This window comes from Strigops habroptila, chromosome 7, assembly GCF_004027225.2.
Source record: "Strigops habroptila isolate Jane chromosome 7, bStrHab1.2.pri, whole genome shotgun sequence".
Lineage (NCBI taxonomy): Eukaryota > Metazoa > Chordata > Aves > Psittaciformes > Psittacidae > Strigops > Strigops habroptila.
This window is the reverse complement of record NC_044283.2, coordinates 22,557,076-22,569,616: the sequence shown is the minus strand read 5'-3', so window position 1 is coordinate 22,569,616 and position 12,541 is coordinate 22,557,076.

The window sequence follows — 12,541 nt, the reverse complement described above, 5'->3', positions numbered from 1 at the left end:
CATGTCTCTTAAGCCAGAATGAATTATATTTCATTTAAAATGTGATTAAAGAATTGGGGGTCTTTTGATTGTTTGTATTTTTAGAGCTATAATCACACAATGACCATACTGTAAAAAAATATTTGCAGCTGCATTCCATATTAACATTCTGTGATTACAAGATTATGTACTGCCTATGTAGTATGATTTAGTATACAGGTTATACTTAGATATAACCAGCTATAAATATTTGGAAAGTATATTTAGTTTGTTAAGATGGTGTTAACATTTCAAAAAATCACTGCTTAGAATTTGAGTGTGCCTAATGCAGGAGAAATTCTCAACAATTAACCTCTTATGTCCCTGTATGGAACAGATGTAGACAAACCTGCTAAGAAACTAATTAGATCAATACTTTGCCTTGAAAACATCTAATGATTATTTCTACTAACTTCTAATAGACTTGTAAAACAAATATGATTTTAATTGCCTACTATATAAAGGGGCATTAAAATATTGGGAGTTTTTTAATAACTGTGTATGATAAGATCAATACCAATCATGCCTGTCTGAAAATCTTTTGTGAAGAGAAGGTATTTTTGAAATACCCTATTACTGTTTCTGATGAAGCAAATTCTGTATTTTATGTTTCAAAAGCTTTCTTCCGTTAAATAAAACAGTTGGTAGGTTTGGTTACCTTTGCTATTACTCTACTCATTCATCCAAAGCAAACAATATTATATCTGGTTATTACTGAAAGTTACACCCAAAACTCTTGGGAGGGGAAACCAAAAAAAGAGAGAGGAGGGGAGGATACAGAATATAATACCAGGAAATTCAGAAATCCTTGATTTCAAAAATGTCACAGAGAAAAACTGCTTTCACATGGACCGTATAATCCTGGGTGTTTCAGGACAGGCATATTTAAGTATCTGTGGCCTTTGAACTACTAATATTACAGTTAGTACTTGCATATTCAGTATCTTTATATTCTGAAGAGCATGTTTTATTCACTTGTGCAACAGGAAACTCAGGAAAGTGATTGAATTATGTAAATACAGGCTTGCACTGAGTTAGTTGTTGTAATTTTATTTTTTTCTTAATTCTCTTCTGAGGTGACTAAATAAGACTATGTAGTAGATACACAGAAAAATATTCAGATGCCAAATTGAAGAAGAAACAGAACAAAATGGGAGATCTGTTGGCAGCATGCACCTTGTCAATGGCTGCTTTTCAGAAATTGCTCTGAGAAAAAGAAAAGAAGTCTGAAGAAATACAAGGCAGCACTATTGAAGTATAACCTCTGGGCAAGTTTAATTGAATAAAAGTACATGAGGCAGTATTGCATGTCCCAGCTCAGCAAATCCTTTAAACATTGCTGGAGATTTTTGTTGATTTTTCCTGTTTGATGTGGTAAACATCCATTACATATTAAAAGAGTAGATGAATATGCCAGTGATCCTCTAGTCCTTGGTAAGGTGCCAGCCACTCAGTAACCACATTTGCATAAACAGCTAGAGTTTTTCTGGACCTATTCCTATCATGTAGCTGGATGCCTTCCTGATTGTACTTCATGATATTTCCGCTGAGCTAGCTTGTTGATGATATATCTGAAAGCTTCATAGAGAGAAATGGATACATTCTTTAGTCACATTTAATATAAGCAGACTTCAAGATAAATTTGATAGGGAGGATGGTCTGGAACATGCAGAATAAGCTGTTCTCTGCATTTTCATAGATTTACTAACAAACATGGGGACATCTCTAGGTTACAGTAATCTGTTCTTTTCCCTAATAGAAGTATTCTGTGCATCAGGGGAGGGAGAAAAAAAAAAGTATATTTTCTAATACGTTAAAAGTTTCTTGGTACTAAAATCACAAAGTAAAATGAATGTTACTGTATAAAAAGGATTTGCATACTAAGAGACATTGCTTACTTCTGAAGAAATTATAGCAGAATAGAAGCAATTCTTCTTCCCAAATTTCTTGTTTCATTTTCTATTGAGCAGGTAGTGGTTTTGTTCTCATTCCTTTATATGTAATAAAGAATCCATGTGACAGATTTATGCTTTAAGAATATAAGCTAGTCTGCAATGGACAATACAGTACACAGGGTGGTTTTTGATAGTCTGTGATGATCCACAAAAGTCAATGGTACTGATGTCAAACTGAAAGAAAAACCTATTTAAAAACTACTTATCTTTATTTTCCCAACTTTATTGGTGTTGTCACATTGTACAAGATTAACAAGATGAATGGCCTCTATCCTTAGTTCAGTTTACAACAAAAATAGATAAAAGTACAAGAAATGTAAGTAAACTGTTTTGTAAAAGTAGCCTTCACTTCTGAAAAAGAAAAGCAATATAATTCTATTTGTCAGATAAAAGCAGCGTGTTTTGGGAATGTTTCAGAAGCTGGAGAACTGTATTTTAAACAAGTACTTGGAACAAGAATGAAGCCTTCAGGAGGAGGAACACACACAGAAAGGTTCGAACTCCTGTGAAGGTTAACGTTTAATGACACTAAGATTCAAGATAATGTGCATGAAAAAATGGGAATATGAAATTCTTGAAGCAAAGCAAAGGAAAAACAAAAATTGCTTTAATAGAAAAAAGTATTATGGCTAAGGATAGTATCAGTGTATCGTAGTTTATTTGCTTTGGTCATAGAATTTAAAATGGAGGTTATATGATAGAGAAAGACGAGAGAAATCATAGCTGAAAATATCGATGATAGAGAATTTACAGTAGAAAAAGTCACTCTTTCAGCCAAACTTCCCTTAGTGGAGACCAGCAAGTTCGGAGGTGTGGATGAACCTGGAAGAAACAAAGATTTACTCACTATCTTTTGAGGTTTGTCATACACTTTTATTGTCCAGACAATAAAAGTCCAACAGACAGTCCAGTTCTTACAACACTGAGATGGAAAATTGGCTTCTGTATTTCAACAAAATGTCATCATTTCTCATTCTCAGCTTATAGAAAGAATTAATTAACTGTTCGCTATTCAATTACGCATTACAAAAGAAAAAAGAGATAGGAACACACACTGAAAGAATTAAATCCTTTGAAGATTTTCACTGTTAAGTAATTCTCTTTCATAGTACAAAACCCAAACATCTGAGAAGTGAAATTTAAAGACCTAGTTCCAAAATCTGTAGGCATATATCTAATTAAAATCACAGAAAATCACCAAAGTTTGTCATTAGTGAAATGAAATGGAAGCTGTGGAAAACAAATCCAGTAAAAAGCAATTTCTGATACAAGTGGATGTTAGTTGTATAAGGGAATTAGCTGTAATAACAAGCAATCTTTTTCTGAACTGTAAAGTGTTTAAGAATAGAGCTGCTGTTGTTAATTTGATTTCTCATCACTACAGTTTTAGTTAACTGTCTTAGATATCTTTAAGACAAAATAGGATATTGGGGAAAAAAAATATTGGCTTGACTAAAAGATCAAGAATCAAGATTAAAGCAGGATATGGCAGAATGTGGCAAGAAAAAAATAATTAGATTCTTATTCTGCAAATACTTAGGTGTTCTGCAAATATCCATCCTGAAGTTTTGGCTAAATTTTCCTTTATTTGATTTCAGCTCCTCAGCTAGTTACATGTTTAATACTTCAGTGAGTAATGCATTATAGAAGTTTTTATCAGTCTGGCCTGACGTCTCTTCCTTACCTCCTTCCCTGCTTCTTCAACCAACACAAATGTCATCGTCACAATAACAAATTTTAGTGTTGTTGGTTGTGTGTTGTGTGGTGTGTGTGTTTTTTTGTTTTTTTTTTTTTTTTTTTTTTTTTTTTTTTGTGGCAGCTGCATGAAGAACTTTAAGCATTTATAATCCCCTGAAAATAATGTTTTTTTGCAGCTCAGCCTTTTGTACCACCTAAGAAATGCCCTCTATTTTGGTAATAACTTAGAGTTGTGAAGCTCTCCCTTTTCCTGAGCTGCCATCAGCAGTTCTAATCAGTGTTAGCACTAGGTATGTTTGTGCTGCTCATAACTCTCTTCAGCATCTCTTTCTGAAACTCATTCCACTTTCTGACCTTCTGGAGCTTTCTGACATTAGAAGTAACATTACAATTAAAATCAAAAAAGCAAAAGTACATACTATATATATATATATATGTATGAAGCGAAGAATTTGATATTAGTCCAGTAGATCTTTTATCAGTTTAAGTCTAATTTCTCAAATGCTTAAAAGAGCTATTAATAGCACAGTTGCCATTAATTAAAAGAAATTGCAGCCACTCTCCCCTCCTTTTTTTAGCATCTGCCTCTTTTTGTCTTGTGTTACGCTCGCTTTCTAAATGTCCTTGATCCCAGGGTTGTCAAATTAAGTCTTCCTAAAGCAGAAAGCAGGGTGTTGCAACAAGTTGTCACAATCACTTCAGGCATTCTTCAGTAGGAGGCTCATTATCTTCATAGTACAGGTTTCTTCCTTCTCAATCTTGGAGTCGTTGTGTGGATATTTATGTTTTCCTGTCACAATCTACTTCTTTCTCTTTGGTGTCCAGCTCAAGTCTGAAAGTTGCACAAGAGCCTGCCCCAACCACAGCTGCAACGACAGTTGCAAGAGCAAGGAAACAGTGGTCACCTGGCCACAAGCCTGTTGTATTCAAACACGCTGAAAGCAATTCAAGCTGAGGCAAGCCTGGGGATCCTGTACTGTCATGTCAGTCCAATATCTCTGTTCTTTTACTAATTACAGCAAAAATTTTACTTACTGTACTTACTACAATAGGAAATCTACAGAAAATTATCTGCTTCTTTTTGCACATGCAGCCTTTATTAGGGTAAATTCTGTAGCTTTTAATACTTGTCAGCATCTCTTAGAACTCATGCAGCCTAAGTCTTTCCTGCCTTTATTTATTTTCTCACTGTTTTATTTGTCTGGAATTCCTTATCCTCTCTGAGTTGGCGAAGGTTAGACATAACTTACCCATCGTAAGGCATCTGTACTCATTTTACATAGTCATTAATCCCAAATTCCATATGCTGCTTAACAAGCTGTATGTGTTAGATTTGTCATCTTCCTTAATGCTTTGTTCTTTGATTATTTATATTTTTAATTTTCTTTATAATCTGTACTGGATTTCAAAAGCAGCTACATGTGTTCTGTTTGGTGCTTTTCAGACAGCTGTTTATTTTGGCAATCTGGCTCATTCATGCAGTGCAGAAAAGAAGAGATTTTGTACACACATAAAATGAAATGACGCTTTGAAGAAATATCACTCAAGTCTATTTTCCATTTTGCAGAGCATTTATGGAATCATCTCCGTTTACTGGTCCTGTAGAGAAGTACCTGGGATTTGATAAATATTACTCAGCAGTTGTCTTGCAGTGGGTAGCTTTATTTTTTAATTCAGGTGGTATTTTTAAGCTTTTAACTGCCTTTTTCTCAACTTTTTTTTAAAGATGCTTAGTTTAGAAAAATATACTAGCAAGCTTCTGCCATTTTGAAGGCAGTATTTATCTAGATTCTCAGATTATCAGCATATGAAATTTGGGACAGTCTATTTCGTTGTGTCTTACTGTGCGTTATCTTTCCTACATTAATTCTGGTGGCAGTTGTCAATGTTATTTTCCCCTTTGCATCGTGTACTGTTTTGTGCTTTCCCAAGGCAGTCAGTCATTCCATTGGTGGTGTGTAATTTGCTTTGTGAAGCAGGCATCTTGCCATGGATGTATGTGAAATTTCTTTCAGCTGGCATCCAGCATATTCCCTTCCCTCTGGTGATAATTTTTACTTTTCTGTATTTACTTGATGACTTCTGTCTGAGACAGGCTTTACTAGTTGGCTGAACTTCAGGTAATACTACATTAACATATGGAGTTCTATTATGTGACTCAAGCTTACCAAATTCACCTGTGCTGTTGCAGTCATGTTTCCACGGTAGACAAAATACATCTGAAAATTATATTGTTAGTCTCTTGCCAACTTAATAAAGTAAGATTGTTAGTTAATATTAGTGGACTCCATTTTAAGCTCATAGGTAGCAGATTTATTCATTAATACAAAAATACAAAAAATATCAAATACAAAAATACAAGGCAAACCTGATGTTCAAAGCTTCCATTTAAGCTTAAATTTGAAGTTAGATGAAGATTAGTCAGCAACTTCCCTGAAGTTTGCAAAACCTGAATGAATATTCATCCATTACTGCAAAAGTTAGTTTTTATTCCTGCAACAACCTAACTTGTTCTTTCTTGATTTTTTTCCTTTTTTTTGGGTGTTTGTTTTGTTTTTTTGGTTTTTTTTTTTTGTTTTTTTTGTTTTTGTTTTTGTTTTTGTTTTTGTTTTTTTTTGTGGTGGTTTTTTTTGGTTTTTTTTGGTGTTTTGTGGGTTTTTTTGGTTTTTGTTGGTTTTGGGGGTTTTTTTTTGTTTTGGGTTGTTTTGGTTTTTTTTTTCTTTGGGTTTTTTTTGTTTGTTTTTAGAATGGGAATTTCTTGAGGACCTGTTTTGATAGGTCCTCATGTATGCAGTTGGTTTCCTTAACGTTGTCAGAGTTCCCTGTTGTCCACACCCTTTCCCATTTCTTTCTGTGCCCTCTCCTACTGGAGTGATAACCTGTTTTGTGATTCTCTTCCTATACCTTAATAAATAAAGGGATAGATTTCTTTTTCTAGAAATGAGTGGTAAAACCTACTTGCACCTAAGGAGGGAAAGATATGGCCTCCAAATATTTAGGGCAGTAGCAGGGGTCATTGTGGTTCTTTCAGTTGTTTTTGCCTGTGCCTATTTCTTAAATTCTGAAACCAATATTCTCATTCATAGCTATAAAAATGAACAATTAAGAGGCTGTCGGTTGGATTCTTTCTACACTTTGGTTTGTTTAATGAGCAACCTACTTCCATTTGGATTCTCAAGAAAGAACTTTTTTTTCCTATTCCACTGTATATATAAGAGGTATATAAAAATATTTCCTATGCATTTGACTGAATATAGATTCTGTGGAATTTTCCTTCAATTCTTGAGTGTGTGTACAGAGTATATGTGTCTGCGTGTGTATGTGTGTACACAAGGGCATCCTTTAAGACTGTAAAGTATGCACGGTTCCTCTGTTTCTGTTTAGTTTAGTTTTCCTGAAAACAGTAGCTCACTGACAGGTTTTGTTTCCTCTAGACTGGGAGCAATGGTCAGCTTCTGTATATGGATACATAATTATCTCTCAAATCATAAACCAAACTTTTTTTGGTTTATTTACTCTTCCTCTTTACCTAAAATCTTCTCTATGTTTTTTTGTAGAGAAAATATCTTTTCCTTCCTCTAATATTTCCATGGAGATTGGAATGGTCATATATGTATGTCCTGGGTTCAGCTGCAGTACAGCTATAATTGATAACAATATTTTAGGGGTTTTTGTTTTGTTTTAATAGAGATGGAAGTTCTTTTTACATTTGATAATGTCTAAAGCTAGCCATTTCTACTCCTTCCCCCCCCTCCCGACTCATTTTATTTGGGGATTTATTTTTTTGCCTACAAAAGTCCTTAGTATAAAGACAAGAAATATCTCATCAGTTCTTAAGGAATGCTGCAAAAGAGAGGAAATGGGGGTGGGGGAGAAATTTGGTATTTTAAGTGTAGGTCAGGTTACATCTGTTTACTTAATCCTCACTTTCTACCCATGAAAGCCCAACCTCATACATGCATTAAGTTTTGGACTCTCCCCATAATTCTTGGTGGTAGCAGAGACTCAAAGAAAACAAACCATTTGCTGTCACGTTTCCAGAGTCATTCCTTTGGAAAACAAAGGTATGATTTTTAAACTGAGGTTTTAGGTAGGAAGAATCATGAAAATAGAGACGTACTTACACAAACTGGGTAGCTGAACAGCTGAGTTTTTGTAAATAAGAACAATGAATTATAAAGAATAACAAATTAGTATATTTGGAAGGTGACCACGAGATTTTATAGGTCAAAGGGTAGTATTTTCCCGAGTACATGTGACATATGTTGCAAGATGGGAAATCTGTTGTGTAACTGTTGAGAGCAAAGCAGTAGTATGCTCTAGTGATTTAGCAAAGCTTGGACGGTTTCCCAAAGTTATTTTGCTTTTGTACAAGCAGTTCAAATGCCTAACACTCCATGTTCGACAGAAAAGCTGGTATCTCTATGTAGTAATTTTAGCTGATTTCTTCTGGCATGGTCTTACTGAGCCTTGTAATTTACAACTCTGAATTTGGATTGTCCAAGCGTTTTAGAACAGCAGACAGTAGCTCATTCTGTATTTGCCCCTCCCCCCCAATAACAATTTCTAGCCATTAGAGCTCATTTCTTAAATGTAGCTGTCAGAGCCCTTCATGGCCCACTCCCCCCAGGCCTGACTGTTCATGCCCCCTGAGACTGTTCCCCGGCATAGCCCAGAACTCCATTTCAGCCCTACCAGGTCTGAAAGGTGCAGAGAAAATCTTTAAGATTATCGTTGCTGAGAGTGTTCCCTAACAAAGGCTTCTAAATCTTTAGTTTATGGTAAAGAACTTTAATAAAAGGATACAAAATTAATTAACAGATATTTTGAAGCTTCAAAATGATGGTCAAAATATTAGCTGATAAAGCAAATCAAATGCTTTGGGATTTTGGATTCTTAAGAGGTGACAGTATAGTCTCCAAGCAGCTCAATTATTTTTCTGGTATTTGTATTACAAGAATAGAAATTAGCTTTGACATACTGAGGAAGGAACTACGTCAGTCTTAGCTTGGTTTTCAGCCGCTGCATTACCACAGTTAATCTATGGTGCTTGTCTCCAGAAGAGCTAGTTCTGCAGTGCATTAGACATACATTCTGATTTATCTGATCCTCTTTGCCTCTTCTAGCAATATAATAGCTGCAATAGAGTAAAAGGTTAAATGTGGGGTATCGAGTAGACAGGGGAGAACAAATTGGATTTCATCCTCATTCTGATTTTTTCACTGGAGAGAAAACATATTAATAGAAATAATTTCAGAAATAAGCAGAATTATATTGAAAAAAAAAATAAAATTAGCACGGTCCTTTGAGAGCAAGAATGAGGCCATTTTAACATGTTAGAGATCCTGCCCGTTTTCTTATTGATCTAAAAATATTCCATTTGAGAAGCATGCCATAGTGGCTGAGCAGTATTAAATACAGCAGGAGATCATGAGTACCCCAGCAATGCACTTATAACTGGAGTTGGACCATTTGTATGTGAACTTCCATGTAAGTCTCTTGTTTGAGTTGGTGCTTTACAGGAACGTCCAATGGTCTTAATAAGCTGCCAAGAGAAACTGAGTAGCTGGAATGGCTAAGGTGTTTCTAGGGCTTGCCTTAGTATCCCTGCTGTCAATACATTCTGCTGCAGTGCCAGACCAGGTTATTTCAGGCTAGCATGAGTATCCACTTTTTTGAAGATTTCTACTCAAGTACAATGTTTTCTTGTACATTTTATGTTTAATGTAATTATCATTCTCTTTCCCCATAAATAGTACTTTACAAAAGTTTATGATAACAATTTGCATTACCCTTGTGGTTCAAAAAGTTAATTTATTTTTGGAGGGTTTCTGTTTAACAACTCCAGCTGTATTTTTATTTATCTTGATTTACAAGGCATCAATCACTGCTTCCTTGTAAATATGTTATCTCATTTAGCAGGCTGTTCAGGACTAAAAATTAATCATATAAAATAAACTAGTTATATTTATCTTGCTTGTCACAGCTAGTCACAGAGAGAAAGAAGATAACTAAATGATTCCTTTACTTTGTTCCAGAGGTGGCAATCTGTATTCAGAAGAATTATTTTTATAAGGTGTCATCTCTCAATTGATGACAAGTGCAACCTAAGTATCATAATCCTGAAGCTTAATTTTTATATGCCTATAGTGTTGAAATAGCCTCACACACACACCTAATTTGCCGACTTAGGGTTTAAAGTTCACAATATTCCGAATCTTGATTTCTTTTTGGCTGCAATTTAATTCACTCCTTGGAATATTTATCTCACTTCCTAGCCCTAGAACTGCCCAGAAATCAAGTATCCTTTTTAGGAGCTTTCCTCTAAAAGAAATTGATTTTTCTTGTTCTTCATTTTTCTTTGTCAAGGATGAATTTGGCATAGTTATTCCAAAGAAAGACTATTTATTGAGGTTTTGATAAAGCATAACACATGAGCTGTTCTGTTCGTTCTGTGCTTTCACAGGATCCTGGCAACAATAGCAGGGTAGATTAAAGTTTACTCTTGTGTGTAAATATTTAATAGCAAAAATATGCTCATAATCTAAAAATGATTATGCGAAATGTCCTTTTAGTCCTGACCATAGTTCTCTTCTCCATATAGTGTCAGGTTATGTCACTTGAAATAGTAATGAAAATAATTATAATGAAATAATAATGAAAGAAAGCATGATATCGCTTTCTTAACCTTGCTTACAATTACAATTCTGCTAAAACTAGTCACTACAACTACATATTATTATAAAAAAATCATGTCCATTCCTTGTATGCACCCAGCTATGACTTTGCTACTTAATGATCATAGTGCACCCAATGTGCATTACCATAAAGGACAAGCTGAAAAGGTGGAGTTGTCTAATCTCTATAGGTGTCTGTTATTTCATTTTACATTCTCTGGATGATGGACATTTGCAGAAAAGTGAATTCCCTTTGAAGTTTCAAATTGAATCAGGACATTTGTTCAGCTTCCACTCTGTCACTCTTGTACCCAGCATGCTCTCTAAGGATTAAAGACCTGTTATTTGTCACCTTTATCTGTCAAATCAAGAAGGAAGTACATATACTGTTCCATTTGATCATTAAAAGACTTGAATCTCAGTCACCTTTGGAAGACTTCCTGTGTTTATAAAGGCTGAATCTTTTCCTTATGAAATGGGCAAAGGCAACAGAAGAAATCACTTTGTATTCTTCCCTTTCGAAGTTACTGCTATGTTTTAGAACTGTCTTCAAATTTGGGCTTGTTTTTTCCTGATGACAGTCTAACGTATGTGTTTCCTCACTGAATGAATATAAAATAGACTAAATCAACAAATTCATTCTTTACCCCCTAGGTTAGCTATTTTAGTAAATTTAAATTTATTTTAATTCATTTTTCAATGTATTGAAATTTAATTCTCTCTAACAATCTATCAGCAAATTCATTCCCTGGAATTCAACAGCTAAGCATCTAGAAAAATGATTTTCTGCTCAGCAGCATGTTCATAGTGATTCTTCTCAAAATCATTATAAAATTATTTGTATTTAAACAAGATTAGAATGCCCTCATTAAGTTCTATAAAGTTTCACCTTTGACATGAAATGGTACAAATAAATTAAGAGCAAAGAAGAGGACAAAACCACTGGCTTCATATTATCAATGAAAAATTAATTCTGAATGAATTGCCAGCAGAAACAAGTAAAAAAGTAAAAGTGATAGCAAATTCAGGAACTGAATCCTGCTCTGCTGCTCTCTTTCCTTACCTAACCGTCTGCAGAATCAGCACTGAACCAAGCTTCTCTTTTTCTACAGAAAAACAGTCTTCAAAAACTGGAAAGAATATAGAAATAATTTCAGTGATTTCTGATCTAGCAATGCCAGTAATATTTTTCTGTCTCATTTTGTTTAAAAAGCGCTTCCTGTTTAGCTTACTTATGAACGAGTAGATTAGTTATATTTTAAAACTATTTCCAAGAGAAGAGATATTTTTCATTTTTGACTGACAAGACCAAGCTGAAGTGGTTAGAAATTTCCACTAATTACATTAAAAGTAAAACACAATTTACATTTTTGTCTTGGCAAATGGAATATTCTTGATGTCTTGGCATCTTTGTAATTAAGTTGGATTTTCTATTTAAAAGAAATGCCATGCACGGTTTAAACTGGTAATTATGGCCGTCCCAAATGATTGGTTATACATCCAGGGTTTGCTATCCAGGAGTCTGACAAAATTACCTTCATGAGCCAACTTACCCTTGCAAGATACAAATTCGTAATTGCTAGGGGAAAAAAATTTATGTAAAAAAACTAGGGAAAAATCCTACCTGCTGAAGTCTATTAAGAATTATGCCATTGCAAAATACTGTTTTGTTTTGGAGCTCTAAAATGCTAAGGAAATCTTTCATTTCAGAAAGAAGCACTTTCATGAGAGCTCCCATCCTAAAATTTTCAAGTACATTGTGAGGAAACTTCATACAAATAGAAAAAAACGAAAGCGATGTCTTGTCTTTCACAAGATCTCATCCTGCATCAGAAATAACTTATCCATTCCTGTCTGCATATTGTGTATTCCTGTGCTTATGTAACTTCTGACATGTTCACATGCAGAAATATACATCAATTTGATTACATCTGGTACATTAAATATGTATGTAATAGCTCAGTGTAACCACCTGTGTTTTTAAAAAAGAATAAAAATTTAACCATGTTGTGCTAAGGCAAGACACAAACTCTAGCAGTATATAAACATGATGTTGAATATTGTAATTTGAGATCTGTACATACCAAGAGCCAGAGAAAGCTGTCATAAAGGCTTGTGCAGAGCTTTTCCTTCCACTTGGTGTTCTATAAGCAGGGATCTATGATGAGAGCTTTTTAACATAAAGAAAAACAA